Genomic DNA, 15,259 nt, shown 5'->3' on the forward strand with positions numbered 1-15,259 from the left:
GTACGGGGATAAGAAAAATAGCATTTGGATGAAAGTTGGGTTGTTTCTGGAGATAAAAAAAGTAGCATTTGGATAGATAATATGGAATAAGAAAAATAGTGGATAGTTATATATAGAAAATGGAGGTATTGGTGGGAATAGTTATACTCGATTATTATAGATAACCGAGAACTACTATTCTCGAATTAAAAATTAGCGTTTATACGAACTCGGTTATTATAGGTAACTGAGAACTACTATTCTCGAATAAAAAATTAGCGTTTATATGAACTCGGTTATTATAGGTAACTGAGAACTACTATTCTCGAATAAAAAATTAGCGTTTGCGTATAAAGGGGGATAAGGGGTTATTCCACCCCTTATCCCCAATCCAAACGCTACCTTAAGTTGTTTTCAACTAGTATCTATTTCGTTAGATTTGACCTATATTATTAAAAATATTTAAAAATCAAATTTTATACTTTTTTAGTATTATTTATCTATCAAATAAGTTTATTTTAAAAATAAACACTTGAAAAAAAATCTAGAGTTAAATTTAAGATCAGAGATACTGATCTTACTCTAAAGAGTAAAAAAAAATTCTATAAAAATTTAGCAAGAATTATTTTAATTGTTAAAATCACAAATGTATAACATTGACCATTAAAATTATTAATTTTGAGACTTTTTGATCACTAGTCAAATAATATCGAAAAATTTTGAAATCAAGCGAAAGTTAAAGAATTAAAATGAAGTTTAAAAGACAAATTTATATTTAAAATTTAAATTTGTAGTTGGAATATTGTCACGCCCCGGATTATATAGTTCCCGGGCACGCCAACAAACCCGTCGTATACGAAAACAAATTTTTCTGTACACGAAGCGAAATTGTACTGAAACTGTAATCAAACAACACTACAACCAGTAGTATAGAGCTGCTAGAAAAAATAAACAGGTAAAACTGAAAGCAAGTTCCATATACATACATAATATCCAGGTACAAAAGTACTCGCTCAAGCGAGTTATAGCATCTGTATGTACATGAACTCAAAAATAAAAGCACCACTACCTGCTGAAGATGATCCTCTATCTCGGCGACTCATCTGGTAGGGCTCTACTCACAACGTCCTTGCCACGGCCGGTCTAGGAGGATGCAGCAACCGGAACCGAAGGCTCTGCAAAAAAAGGGTAACAACAGGGCGTGAAAACTACTGTAAAAATAAGTAGTCTTCAGTGGGTATTGCCCTCAACATCATCGGTCCACCCACCAAGGCTACAGAAGGGAGCAAAGATAGTAGGAAAAGCTGGAAGAAAACTACAGCTAAAAGCCCTATACTATCATGCTCTACTCTAATCAACTATAATAACTGACCCAATCTCATTGGGGACTGTAAACATACCCATCCCTGGCACTTTGAACACACCCGTCCCGCCCTGTTGTGACTATACAGCTATCTCCACACTAAGCGGTCAGTGGAGAGCAAGTTCAACTTGCACGAACGACACCAACGCGGAAGCACAACGCCTGTCTCCGGAGTGGCACTCGTGGGAGCTACCTAACCGAGTATGTAGCGTATCTCTGTCGAACTCAATCCGGCTCTCACGAGCCCAAGTCAAGTAACAGGATCAACTGGTCTAACAACCAACAGGTCACGTGCCCTCGGCACAATCTGACGCCCAAACGGCGATATGGATCCACCGTTAACCCCGACGACACCCAATAGTTCGGAACAGTCTGAATGCTACTGTAAAAATACACTCGACATCACAGCATGAGCGTAATAGAAATCTAAACTATCTGAGGTATCCACCACTCCGATACTGCGGCGATACAAAATAACAACGGCTCCTAGAGCTAAATCAGGTAGTTTGAGCATATGACAGATCATAATCGCGGGTTTTCTCCTAAGTCATGTCCAAGTCCAATATGTGTGAATATCTAGTCATAATATAAGCTCCAATTCATGCTTTGAAGATAAATCTACCAAATCCGCGAATCGAGCCAATTCAATGTTCTAAACAACACGATGCACCCATGTTGACTATTTAGCTACTTAGAGAATAAACCGACGATTAACCCACCTCAAACGTAAATCCCAATCCGGCGTGACGTCGAGAACGGCGGAATCGCACCCTCGCCCGGCCTCCTCGTGATGCTACGACGACGAACACACGCTCGAACGGCACCGCGGCGCGACATCAGCGACACTCGAACTTCACCTGAGAGCTCCTCCACGTACGGCTCTCTACTTCAACTAGAGAGAGAAAGAAAATTAGTTAGAGAAGTGCCACCCTCAGATAAATAAGTTGATAAGCATGGAGGAGGGTAGGTGGCATTCCTATCCACAATCCAAATGACATTCCTAGCCTTTACCAACTCAAGAAGACAAGGATACTACAAATATAAAACCATGTACACCTTGAATTAGAATTTTGATTGAACTCTAAATTCAAATTACTCTTTAAATTTAAGTCCAGAACTTGAATTTAAATTTTGAACTAGAAAATGATTTTATGATTTGAAAATAAATTTAAATTTGAATTTGAAGTGGCAACAATTTTGGAAGAGTTTTCTTTTTTTTTTTTTCAAATCAAGGTTGATTCCAATCTCAATCATGGAAATTGTTTTGAGGAGAAATCATTGATTCGGTTTAGATCCTATATTTTAATTTGTTAAATCAAACTGGCCCTAAGGCAGATGTTTATTCTTTATAGCTGAAGATTCAGGAATGTAGATTCAGGAATGTTTTACATTAGATCAATAGGTGTAATTTTGGCAACCAGCTATTCAGATTGGCAAAAGATGGCCGTACGTTTCGAAAACAGAAGTTCAGCAAATTAATAAGCTAAAATTTGACCACTAACAAATTTTAATTTGAAAGGTTAATAATATTGTGAGGACACTCCCTAACATGGAGATGCAGATAATCACGGGAGTGATGTTCCATTGCTGCTAAATAAACACGTATAAAACACTCCTAAATTATAGGCCATTTTAACATAGGTTCCTCAACTTTAATTCTCTTATTTGCACTAATTAACCGATTCTTTTAAATTTTAACATATGATATATTAAGGGGGTGTTAATAGAAAAATTAATGGGACCACTATATTAAATTTATATTTTTAATACACTTTATATCAGTTTGTAATAATTTAGCAAAGTGTTTACCAAATAGCTTTTTATAAAGAACTACTTTTAATAAAATCAGTCAAATATTTTATAGTTTTTCTTTACAGTATAACATTGTTTCCTATAATATTTTTTCAATAGTATTAGAATATTTAGGTTCAACGGTAATAGCTAGCACTTTGTCAAGGACTTAGCAAAATTACTGTGCAATCTAGGTTCTTTGCCCAACTTGGGTAAATGGGCAGCCAAAAGAGGCCCAATACCAACAGTTTTTCATGAGAGATGAAGAGTTATATAACTGCTGCAATTAATGCCTTTATAACTACCAGTAGAAATTCAAGAGACAATGGGCAACTATTAGGATCACCTTACAATCATTAGGCATTCATGATGGCTTATTATTATGTGATAGTGGGTGAGTTGATGGGTGGTTGGTGGTAAGTTAGTGTAGGTTAGATTCAATATATTTAGAAGTCTATAAATTGTGAGGATGACTTAGGCCAAAGTAAAGAAAAAGAAAAATAGGTAAAAACACAAGAGGAGTTGTATATTGTAATCATATTTTTCTAAGTAGTGGAGTACTTAATTTTTTTGGGAACCTCTACCTCTCTCTCTTCCCTCGTTTTGCATACTTAGTTGTAGGGCGCGTAGGTCCATTCTAGCAACAAGGAGCAAGACTTGCTCATTTTCGAGCAGGAAGGTAGGCACCGCACCGACTTTGCGAATAAAAATGCTACGACCTTGACAGTTGGTATCAGAGCCGATTCGAGGAGGAACCATGTCATCATCGGATGCTGCTGTCATCGATGTAATTGCTGAGCCTCTGAAGCAGACCAACCAGAAAAGGAGCAAGGAGCTGTAAGAATTTATCCGGCACAAAAATCGCAGCGGAAAATAAAATTGTATTTTCGAAAACCAAAAATCCATATCACATATGAACCAAAATAAAACAAATCAATCCAGTGCCGGTGGATCATTCTCATGTTGCAATGTAAAATAAAATCTAACCTAAACAGATTTAAAGTTCATGTTACATTACCTCGGACCAGTTAAGGTCTCTTGATCTACTGTACGGTTGAAATTGAGATTCCGATTAGCCGCGCACGTGCCCGGCCTCTACGTGTATCCACACGGAATTGATCTAGATCCAACGCCTTCCGTCGCACGGAACTGATGAGCCGCAGATTACCAAGACGGTGCTAGCAGTCTTGTAATATCCACGTTCCCTCTTGTGAGATGTACTGATTTTTAGAAGATCTAATAGAGACGGATTATATTATTTTTCTTTCTTCTTCTGAGCTTATAAAAAATTATCCTCGCTTGTATAGATATGTATATATATATCTATATATGTTAATTAACTCCATCCATCAAGCATAATGTATACGTGGGCAACAACTTAACTAATTAAGCCGCAGCTCACGTACACCATCTCAGCGTACAAATTGGCACCCTCGCAATCTGTTGCAACCAATTAGATCATATCCAATTAGTTGCTATACTAATTTGATCACATCCAATTAGTTGCTGCATAGGATAATTAAACAGTAAATTTATGTTTATCCATATGGATATTTTATCTTTATCCTTCTCTTTAAATTAGATCTTATCCATTATAATTAAATATTCATACTTAAGTCTAATCTCATTAGAATATTATTATCTCATAATAATTTGTGAATATTTAATTATTCTCTAATCTAATTAGAGATTAAATCTATCGTAACATTCAAATTATAATTCTCACTATTTTCACTAAACTATTTAGTGTATTAATTAGACTCATCTTATCAAATTGGATGCACACAATTCCCATTGTGTGTGACCGCGTAGGTCCATTATCATTCGGCAGTGGAATTCAATATTAAACTCTTTAATATTGAATTAGAACTCTTCTAATCTATGAAATAATTTATTTTAAATTATTTCAGCTTCTCACTGTCCGTGAGTGACACCTAGCAGTATATCACGGTAATCCAGAATGATGATGAAAAATGAACCTTTCCGCTATCAGTTATCGTGTGATTAATTCCTTCCAACACAACGTTCCGATCGAACTAAAATTATGATTACTCGCCAAATCTTATTATTCGATCATATGACTAGAATATCTAAAACTGACTCAATATGGTAACACAGCTGGAAACTCTTTCCACACACCACGTACCCTGGCCAAGGATTTTTCGAGTCAAGTTCGACAGTCTACATAGGACGTTCTCTCTCACTATTGAGAGTGTTGAATTCCTTATTGCGCATTCATATGCCTCCCTATATAAACTACTACAGCCAATCAGTACCAGACATAGACCAATGATTAGAGTCTAAGTATTAGTACAGTTAAACAGTAGCAATCTACATGTGAAGCAACCATGATGCCTCAGGTCTAAGGAGTACTTCACACAACTGTAGCAAAGAACTAGTCACTGGCGAATTCGGAACCATGTGACTGTTCAACTAAATGGTCACGCTCAGTGTACTTGTTCTCTAACAAGCACCTGCATGCTTACTTTAGTGTCCCTACACTAATGACTTGAGCTTCGTCACCTCAACTTAGAAGTATAGCATACACCGGCCTATCCGGAAATATCATCGTCCTTATGATATTCCTATGGCTAGGAGCATTTAAGAATCTTGTACAAAGAAATATATATCTCAAATTCCTAACTCTTAGGAATATATTTTCTTAACAAAGATTCAATGGACGATTCATATAAATGTATTGTACTGCTAACAATAAATATGAATAAAGCTTGCCCTTTATTAATTAAGAAAAATACTTAATATGTTCACTAGCCTGTGTCACCGATTGGCTTTAGGGTATATCACTAACAATCTCCCACTTACACTAATGCAAATCGCTCATGTATCTCATACCCATTCTTTCTAAATGCACATCCAGCTTTTGAAGTGTGAGCGGCTTAGTAAGGGGATCCGCTATATTGTCTACGGATGCTACTTTCTGCACAACAATCTGACGCTCATCTATAAATTGTCGGATGATGTGGTAGCGTCGATCTATATGCTTGGACTTCTGGTGAGACCTCGGTTCTTTAGCTTGCGCTATAGCTCCATTATTGTCACAGTAAAGTGGCATTGGCTCCTCAATAGAAGGCACCACTCCTAGTTCCGTGACGAATTTTCGAAGCCAAACTGCCTCCTTTGATGCCTCAGATGCTGCAATGTACTCTGCCTCAGTAGTGGAATCTGCTGTTGTATTCTGTTTGGAACTCTTCCAAATGATAGCCCCACCATTCAATATGAAGACATGCCCTGATGTTGACTTTCTATCATCAACATCTGACATGAAGTCTGAATCTGTGAAGCCTTCTAACGTTAGCTCATTTCCACCATACACTAGACACAAATCCTTAGTTCTTCTCAAGTACTTAAAGATATTCTTCACAGCAGTCCAGTGCTCTTCACCTGGATTAGACTGATATCTGCTCGTAACACTTACGGCATGTGCGATATCTGGTCTTGTACATAGCATAGCGTACATGAGACTTCCTATTGCGGAAGCATAGGGAATTCTGCTCATACGCTCTCTTTCCTCAGGTGTTTTAGGACACATCATCTTGGAAAGATTAATTCCATGTCTAAGAGGAAGAAGACCCCTTTTGGAATTTTCCATGTTGAACCTCTTCAACACATCTTCTATGTACATCTGCTGTGACAAACCGATCAACCTCTTAGATCTATCTCTATAGACCTTAATGCCGAGGATATAGGCTGCCTCTCCTAGATCTTTCATCAAGAAATTCTGGGACAACCAAACCTTGACAGAGGTCATCAAACTTGCATCATTTCCGATCAATAGAATGTCGTCCACGTACAATACGAGAAAGACAAGTTGGCTCCCACTGGTCTTCTTGTAAACACAAGGTTCATCTTGATTTCTCATGAAGCCAAACGTTTTGACTGCATCATTGAACCGTATGTTCCAACTCCTCGAAGCCTGCTTCAATCCATAAATGGATCTCTGAAGCTTGCATACTTTATGTTTCTGGCTATTGGACACAAATCCCTCAGGCTGCTGCATATATATGTCCTCCTCTATGAATCCATTGAGGAAAGCAGTTTTTACGTCCATTTGCCAGATCTCATAATCATAGTATGCGGCTATGGCAAGTAATGTTCGCATGGATTTAAGCATGACCACAGGAGAGAACGTTTCTTTATAGTCGAGACCTTCTCGTTGACTGTAGCCTTTTGCTACAAGTCTCGCCTTGTATGTCTCTACTTTTCCATCCACACCAATCTTTTTCTTGAAAATCCATTTACAACCAATAGGTACTATACCTTCTGGCGGATCAACAAGAGTCCATACGTGATTGGTATACATTGAGTCCATTTCGGACTTCATAGCTTCTTGCCATTTTATTGAGTCGATGTCTAACATCGCCTCTTCGTAACTAGTAGGATCATCCCTGCGATCACTATCGCCAATGAGGAACATTTCCTTTGTGCATTCCATAACGAAATCTCGATATTTCTCTGGAGGTTGGGATATTCTACCAGATCTTCGAGGTAATTGTGTAATAGTGGGTTCAGTTTGAATAGCTTGTTCAAATTGTTCTTGAGAAATTGTTTGCTCATTTGAGACCATCTCTTTTAGCACTATCTCGTTTCCGGCACCACCTTCTTGGATAAACTCTTTTTCCAAAAATATTGCATGTCGGCTAACAATCACGTTTTGTTCACTTTGAAGATAAAAATAGTATCCCATAGACTCCTTGGGATAACCAATAAATCTTCCTTTATCCGACCTAGCCTCCAATTTATCTGTTTTAAGTTTTTTAACAAAAGCCGGGCATCCCCAAATCCTTAAATGATTGAGACCCAGTTTTTTGCCAAACCACATCTCATGCGGGGTACAAGGAACAGATTTTGAAGGCACCCTGTTTAGAATATAGGCTGCGGTTAATAGAGCATAACCCCAAAGAAATAAAGGTAAGTCTGTGAAGCTCATCATCGATCGTACCATATCTAATAAAGTACGATTTCTTCTTTCTGAAACTCCATTCAATTCCGGAGTTCCAGGAGGTGTCTATTGTGAGAGAATACCGTTTTCTCTGAGATAATTTAAAAATTCAGTACTAAGGTATTCGCCTCCTCGATCTGATCGAAGAGCCTTAATACTTTTTCCTGTTTGCTTCTCTACTTCATGTCTGAATTCTTTGAACTTTTCAAAGGTTTCAGACTTGTGTTTCATAAGAAACACAAACCCATACCGTGAATAATCATCGGTAAAAGTCACAAAGTAAAGATAACCACCCCGAGCCGTTTCACTAAACGGTCCACACTCATCCGAGTGTATAAGGGCAAGTAACTCTGTGGCTCGCTCTCTTTGTCCAACAAAGGGTGACTTGGCCATTTTGCCTTGAAGACAAGACTCACAAACTGGATAGGATTCTAAAACACAAGTTCGCAAGTGCCCATCCTTGGCCAGTCGGTTTATCCTATCTTCTTCAATGTGACCTAGTCGTAGGTGCCATAGATACTTTTGGTTCAGACTATTATCTCTAGGTCTCTTCTCTTTATGTTCAATATTAGCAACATTTCCATCCAGATTTAGAAAGTAGAGATTGTTAACTAAACTACCAGTAGCTATCAATTTATTTTGGAAATAAATAAAACAACCATTAGTTTCAAAAATAAAACGATAACCAGTTCGTACTAAAGTTGTAACCGAAATCAAATTCCTAACAACTAAAGAAGAATAATAACAATTCTCTAATTCTAAAATATGTCCAGATGGAAGTCTCAAAGAACAGCTCCCTACGGCTAACACAGCAACACTTGCTCCATTTCCCACACGCAGGGTCACCTCGCCGTCCTTCAGTGTTCTACTTCCCTTTAGATCCTGCAATGAATTACAAAGATGTAAGGTGCATGCAGAATCTAATACCCAAGAAGAAGTAGAGCCAATCATATTGGCCTCAACGATGAGCATTTCGTTCGTACCTTCAGAAGGCCCCTCCTTCAATTTTTCTTTTAGGCTAGAAAGATATTCTTTACAATTTCTCTTCCAATGCCCATCCTTACCGCAATGGAAACATTTTCCTTTAGCCTTGCCATTGTCGGATTTCTTGAAATTTGCTTTCTTCACTCCACCCGATGACTTGAACTTAGGAAACTTTTTCTTTCCTTTGAACTTTCCTTTTGAAGCTCTTTCAACCGCCATCGCCATCCCGTTTGTCTTCAATGTGCCTTCCGCTGTGATTAGCATATTCATAAGCTCGGACAAAGTGGCATGAATCCTATTCATGTTGAAGTTCATAACAAAATGAGAGAACGATTCTGGCAAAGACTGTAGAACTAGATCGATCTGCAAGTCCGCGTCCAAGTTCAAGCCGAGATTTTTCAGCTGCTCCATGTCGTCAATCATTTTGAGACAATGTTCACTGACCGACGTGCCTGGAGTCATCTGAGCTTTAAACAATCGCTTTGATATCTCATATCTTGCGGTTCGGCTTTGTGCACCATACAACTCTTGTAAGTGCGCAAGCATCTCATATGCTCGAGTATAGTTCTCATGCTGCCGTTGCAGCTCATTCGACATAGAGGCCAGCATGTAATATTTAACACGCTGGTCATCATCAACCCACATGTCTCTCTCCTCAACTTCTTCAGTTGTGGCTTCAGCGGTAAGCTCGGGAATTGGAGCTTGAAGAACATAATCAAGCTTTTCAATACCTAAAACAATTTTTAGGTTACGAAGCCAGTCTTGGAAATTAGGGCCGGTTAATCGGTTAGATTCCATTATGCGAGAAAGAGGGTTAGAGGCATTCATTTTGTCTGCAGAAAGTAGAGATTTTAGTTAGATAAGTAATTTTTTCTTTTTAACCAATTAAACCAGGGTCTATTAGTTTAAAAGGTTCCTCCCACTAATTTTATCGAATTTCTACACTCCCTAAGTAGAAAGACGGAAATCCTCATCCGTTAGATTTCTTAGTGGCGATTGGGGTTTCATAAATTACGACTCACCTCACCGGACAGTTTCTTGGAAAACCGTAATTTAATGAACGGGTAACATCTTACCTCGACACATCTTATGTGCAATCCAATCGTCCTTTGGCCTCTAAGATTTTTACGCCTCACCGGACGGTTTCTTGGCGCAACAACCTCAGTTAAGTCTAATCCTCCTCTCCTACAAATATGGAATTATCAAAAGACCCTCACCGGACGGTTTCTTGGATCCATTGATAATGCCATATTGTAGCATCTTATGTCAAGATGTTCGCATAGTTCAAACACAAGTAGCCCCATGGGACCATGCGTGACTACTCAATGCTGAAACAATGCTACATCTTGTGATCGGTGGAAGGCCACGATAGAGCATCAAATGCCCCTTCGTTTCAACTTAATATTTTATAGAGAGTTTTAAAATTATATATCGGTCTCATCATCACATGTTATATCTCATATAAAATTAATCACATGTATCACATACACAAAAATAAATTGCATAGTTTAGGGATGATCATGGACTTTTCTGATTCGACTCGAGCCGATGAGTCAAATCGGTCTATAGGGTGATACACACATATTCTCAACAATTGCAAATATTAAGCCCTCTTCTTCTGTTGGATTTGATACATCCTTTGATGCCATCACGATTTGCGACGCCAATCCATCAACGCTTGATGTGGATTCTTCTCCAAATAATCCTAATTTTATCTAATAAAAATACAAGGATTCGTAGATCCCAATAAAATGGCACGCAGGCCCTTCGTGATAAAAAAATATATACAACCATAATTAAATTACAAATACACCCATAATCAAATTACAAATACATCCATAATCACATTACAAATACATCCATAATCACATCACAGAAGTCTAAGGTCCATGATCATCACCCATCTAAAAACTATGCAGAAAATAATAACCAAATCGATCTAATCATCGATTAAAAAATTAGAACTCAATAATATGTTTTTCTCATGTCTCCACGTATTTATTTTATGGTGTGAAACCAATAAATCACACTACGTGCAACTTAAGAAAAACAATATCGATCTCATCGAAAACAGTTCCAAAATTTCAATCAAACCATACAGATCGTAAATATTTTACATAGAACATGAGAATCGGCTCTGATACCACTGTAAGAATTTATCCGGCACAAAAAATCGCAGCGGAAAATAAAATTGTATTTTCGAAAAACAAAAATCCATATCACATATGAACCAAAATAAAACAAATCAATCCAGTGCCGGTGGATCATTCTCATGTTGCAATGTAAAATAAAATCTAACCTAAACAGATTTAAAGTTCATGTTACATTACCTCGGACCAGTTAAGGTCTCTTGATCTACTGTACGGTTGAAATTGAGATTCCGATTAGCCGCGCACGTGCCCGGCCTCTACGTGTATCCACACGGAATTGATCTAGATCCAACGCCTTCCGTCGCACGGAACTGATGAGCCGCAGATTACCAAGACGGTGCTAGCAGTCTTGTAATATCCACGTTCCCTCTTGTGAGATGTACTGATTTTCAGAAGATCTAATAGAGACGGATAATTATATTATTTTTCTTTCTTCTTCTGAGCTTATAAAAAAATTATCCTCGCTTATATAGATATATGTATATATATATATCTATATATCTTAATTAACTCCATTCATCAAGCATAATGTATACGTGGGCAACAACTTAACTAATTAAGCCGCAGCTCACGTACACCATCTCATAGTAGAGCCGTACAAATTGGCACCCTCGCAATCTGTTGCAACCAATTAGATCATATCCAATTAGTTGCTATACTAATTGGATCACATCCAATTAGTTGCTGCATAGGATAATTAAACAGTAAATTTATGTTTATCCATATGGATATTTTATCTTTATCCTTCTCTTTAAATTAGATCTTATCCATTATAATTAAATATTCATACTTAAGTCTAATCTCATTAGAATATTATTATCTCATAATAATTTATGAATATTTAATTATTCTCTAATCTAATTAGAGATTAAATCTATCGTAACATTCAAATTATAATTCTCACTATTTTCACTAAACTATTTAGTGTATTAATTAGACTCATCTTATCAAATTGGATGCACACAATTCCCATTGTGTGTGACCGCGTAGGTCCATTATCATTCGGCAGTGGAATTCAATATTAAACTCTTTAATATTGAATTAGAACTCTTCTAATCTATGAAATAATTTATTTTAAATTATTTCAGCTTCTCACTGTCCGTGAGTGACACCTAGCAGTATATCACGGTAATCCAGAATGATGATGAAAAATGAACCTTTCCGCTATCAGTTATCGTGTGATTAATTCCTTCCAACACAACGTCCCGATCGAACTAAAATTATGATTACTCGCCAAATCTTATTATTCGATCATATGACTAGAATATCTAAAACTGACTCAATATGGTAACACAGCTGGAAACTCTTTCCACACACCACGTACCCTGGCCAAGGATTTTTCGAGTCAAGTTCGACAGTCTACATAGGACGTTCTCTCTCACTATTGAGAGTGTTGAATTCCTTATTGCGCATTCATATGCCTCCCCATATAAACTACTACAGCCAATCAGTACCAGACATAGACCAATGATTAGAGTCTAAGTATTAGTACAGTTAAACAGTAGCAATCTACATGTGAAGCAACCATGATGCCTCAGGTCTAAGGAGTACTTCACACAACTGTAGCAAAGAACTAGTCACTGGCGAATTCGGAACCATGTGACTGTTCAACTAAATGGTCACGCTCAGTGTACTTGTTCTCTAACAAGCACCTGCATGCTTACTTTAGTGTCCCTACACTAATGACTTGAGATTCGTCACCTCAACTTAGAAGTATAGCATACACCGGCCTATCCGGAAATATCATCGTCCTTATGATATTCCTATGGCTAGGAGCATTTAAGAATCTTGTACAAAGAAATATATATCTCAAATTCCTAACTCTTAGGAATATATTTTCTTAACAAAGATTCAATGGACGATTCATATAAATGTATTGTACTGCTAACAATAAATATGAATAAAGCTTGCCCTTTATTAATTAAGAAAAATACTTAATATGTTCACTAGCCTGTGTCACCGATTGGCTTTAGGGTATATCACTAACAGGAGCCGCAGTCACTCAGAAAGGAGGTCGCATCCTTGAAATACCGTGCCTGGTTGCAAGAGGATATTACGACGAAAATGGAGGAGCAGTTCTCTGTATTTCTGCAAACTGTGAGTTTGTTGGATAATGAGCTTCACTTGATGGAGAAGGATATTGTTACAGCTATGGCAACATTCCGCTATCGTGTGAAGCAGTTTAAGACGGATCTTGCCCGTCACAATGATGAGCGGAATGTGCGAGATGTGCTGCTTCAGGACATTGGTGCCCAGGTCAAGGAGGTCGAGGACCTCAAGACAAGGGAGGCACTACGCAAGTGAACCGAGAGTAATCATGGCAAACTACCTAAGGTGAGCAAGGCTAAAGGTGGGAGAGAGTGTCATGATACAGGGGACGCAAAGGGGCACCATCAAAGTTCAGGCCCATCGACGAAGGATCGGACCTTTACAATCCCGTACCTTTGCGAGGAGGTGAAGTGTAGGAGGGCTGGGGGCCTCGAGAAGGACCTGAGTGAGGGTAAGATTGATAAGTCTCAATCAATGCTAGAGCAACTACCCAAGCGAGGGAAGCATTGCACTATCAAGCACAAAGCCAAGAAGGAGCCCGAGAGGACAAGGGAGTGTCCCGCAACTTGGCGGTGTGTACGTGTGTGTGTCGCGGCGAACAGGCACACTCGACGATTTGGGCTCAACGAAAAAATTATCCACGCAGCGAGCTACTTGGTGTTTGCGTTCAGAGGTGTGAAGCACTAGGAACTGGTGCGGAAGTGAAGGGAGACTGCGGTAGCAAGGCTCGGGGCCGTTCGAGCGCGAAGGCTCGGCGGACTGCGCAGAAGGCTACACGGATCGGGAGCAGCTTGGCGCCTGACGAGGGCGTCTGCGTGTTAGGTGGGGGAGAATGTCAGGGACTTAGTGAAATTGCTGTGCAATCTAAGTCCTTTGCCCAACTTCGGTAAGTGGGCAGCTAAAGGAGGCCCAAAACCAGCAGCCTTTCATAGGAGATGAAGGGTTATGTAACTACTGCAATTAATGCCTCTATAACTGCGAGTGGAAATCCAAGGGACATGGGCAATTCTTGGATCACCTTACAATCATTAGGTATTCATGATGGCTCATTATTATATGATAGTGGGTGAGTTAATGGGTGCTTAGTGGTGAGTTAGTGTAGGCTAGATTCAATGTATCTAGGAGCCTATAAATTGTGAGGATGGTTTAGCCTAAAGTAAAGAAGAAGGAAGAGAGGTGGAAACACAAGAAGAGTTGTGTATTGTAATCCTATTTTCCTAAGTAGTAGAATACTTAGTTTTTTTGGGAACCTCTGCCTCTCTCTCTTCTCTCCTTTTTGCATACTTAGTCGTAGGGCATGTAGGTCCAAGCTAGCAACAAGGAGCTAAGTTTGCCCATCTTCGAACAGGAAGGCAGCGCTGCATGCGTTTTGCGAACAAAAATGCTAAAGCCGTGACAACTTGCTATAATACACCTCATATTACAGAATAAATTAAAGATTAAAGGCGCAATCGCAATTATCTATCACTTTATTTGCATTATGATTTAATATCTTTTTCATCAAAATGCCACTATTTTCGAAGGGTGAGGATGGAAGTGGTTGAGCCTTTCCACTCTACTTTGTTAGATCACCCTTTAACTGAGCTGAAAGGACAAAAGAAATATTAGGTGCACCAGGAATTAAACATGCTTTTATCATCTTTCTCATGTGTTAATTGTACCCATTAGAAATGAATTACAACACTCGGCCATCTTAGCTTAGAGAATGAGATGACAAAGGTATTCAGCGTGGAGGGTCTCCATCTAGATTCATTTTCGGATGAGTGAAATATATTTCACTCTTCTTATAATTAGTAGGGAAGCAGGTTTGATTGTGGTGCCTACGGGCATGCAAGTTAAGCAAAAAGAAGAAGAAGAAGAAGAAGAAGATAAAACTGCGTTCGCACTCTTTTGCCATTTCAAATAATAATTTTTTTCTTTATTCTTCCTACATAACATTGTTTGTATTGTACGACACATATAACATGACAATGTCAAGTTGCG

The 15,259-nt window shown here is 38.4% G+C and overlaps 1 long non-coding RNA gene across 1 annotated transcript; it reads right to left on the reverse strand.

Annotated features, from left to right (window-relative positions):
* LOC109712225 lies at positions 936–2,261 on the reverse strand. Its single transcript, XR_002216800.1, has 2 exons — positions 2,062–2,261; positions 936–1,154 (listed from the first exon to the last, which is right to left on the reverse strand). It is a non-coding gene; the product is annotated as an uncharacterized LOC109712225 (long non-coding RNA).

The sequence above is a fragment of the Ananas comosus genome, linkage group 6 (genome assembly GCF_001540865.1).
Source record: "Ananas comosus cultivar F153 linkage group 6, ASM154086v1, whole genome shotgun sequence".
Lineage (NCBI taxonomy): Eukaryota > Viridiplantae > Streptophyta > Magnoliopsida > Poales > Bromeliaceae > Ananas > Ananas comosus.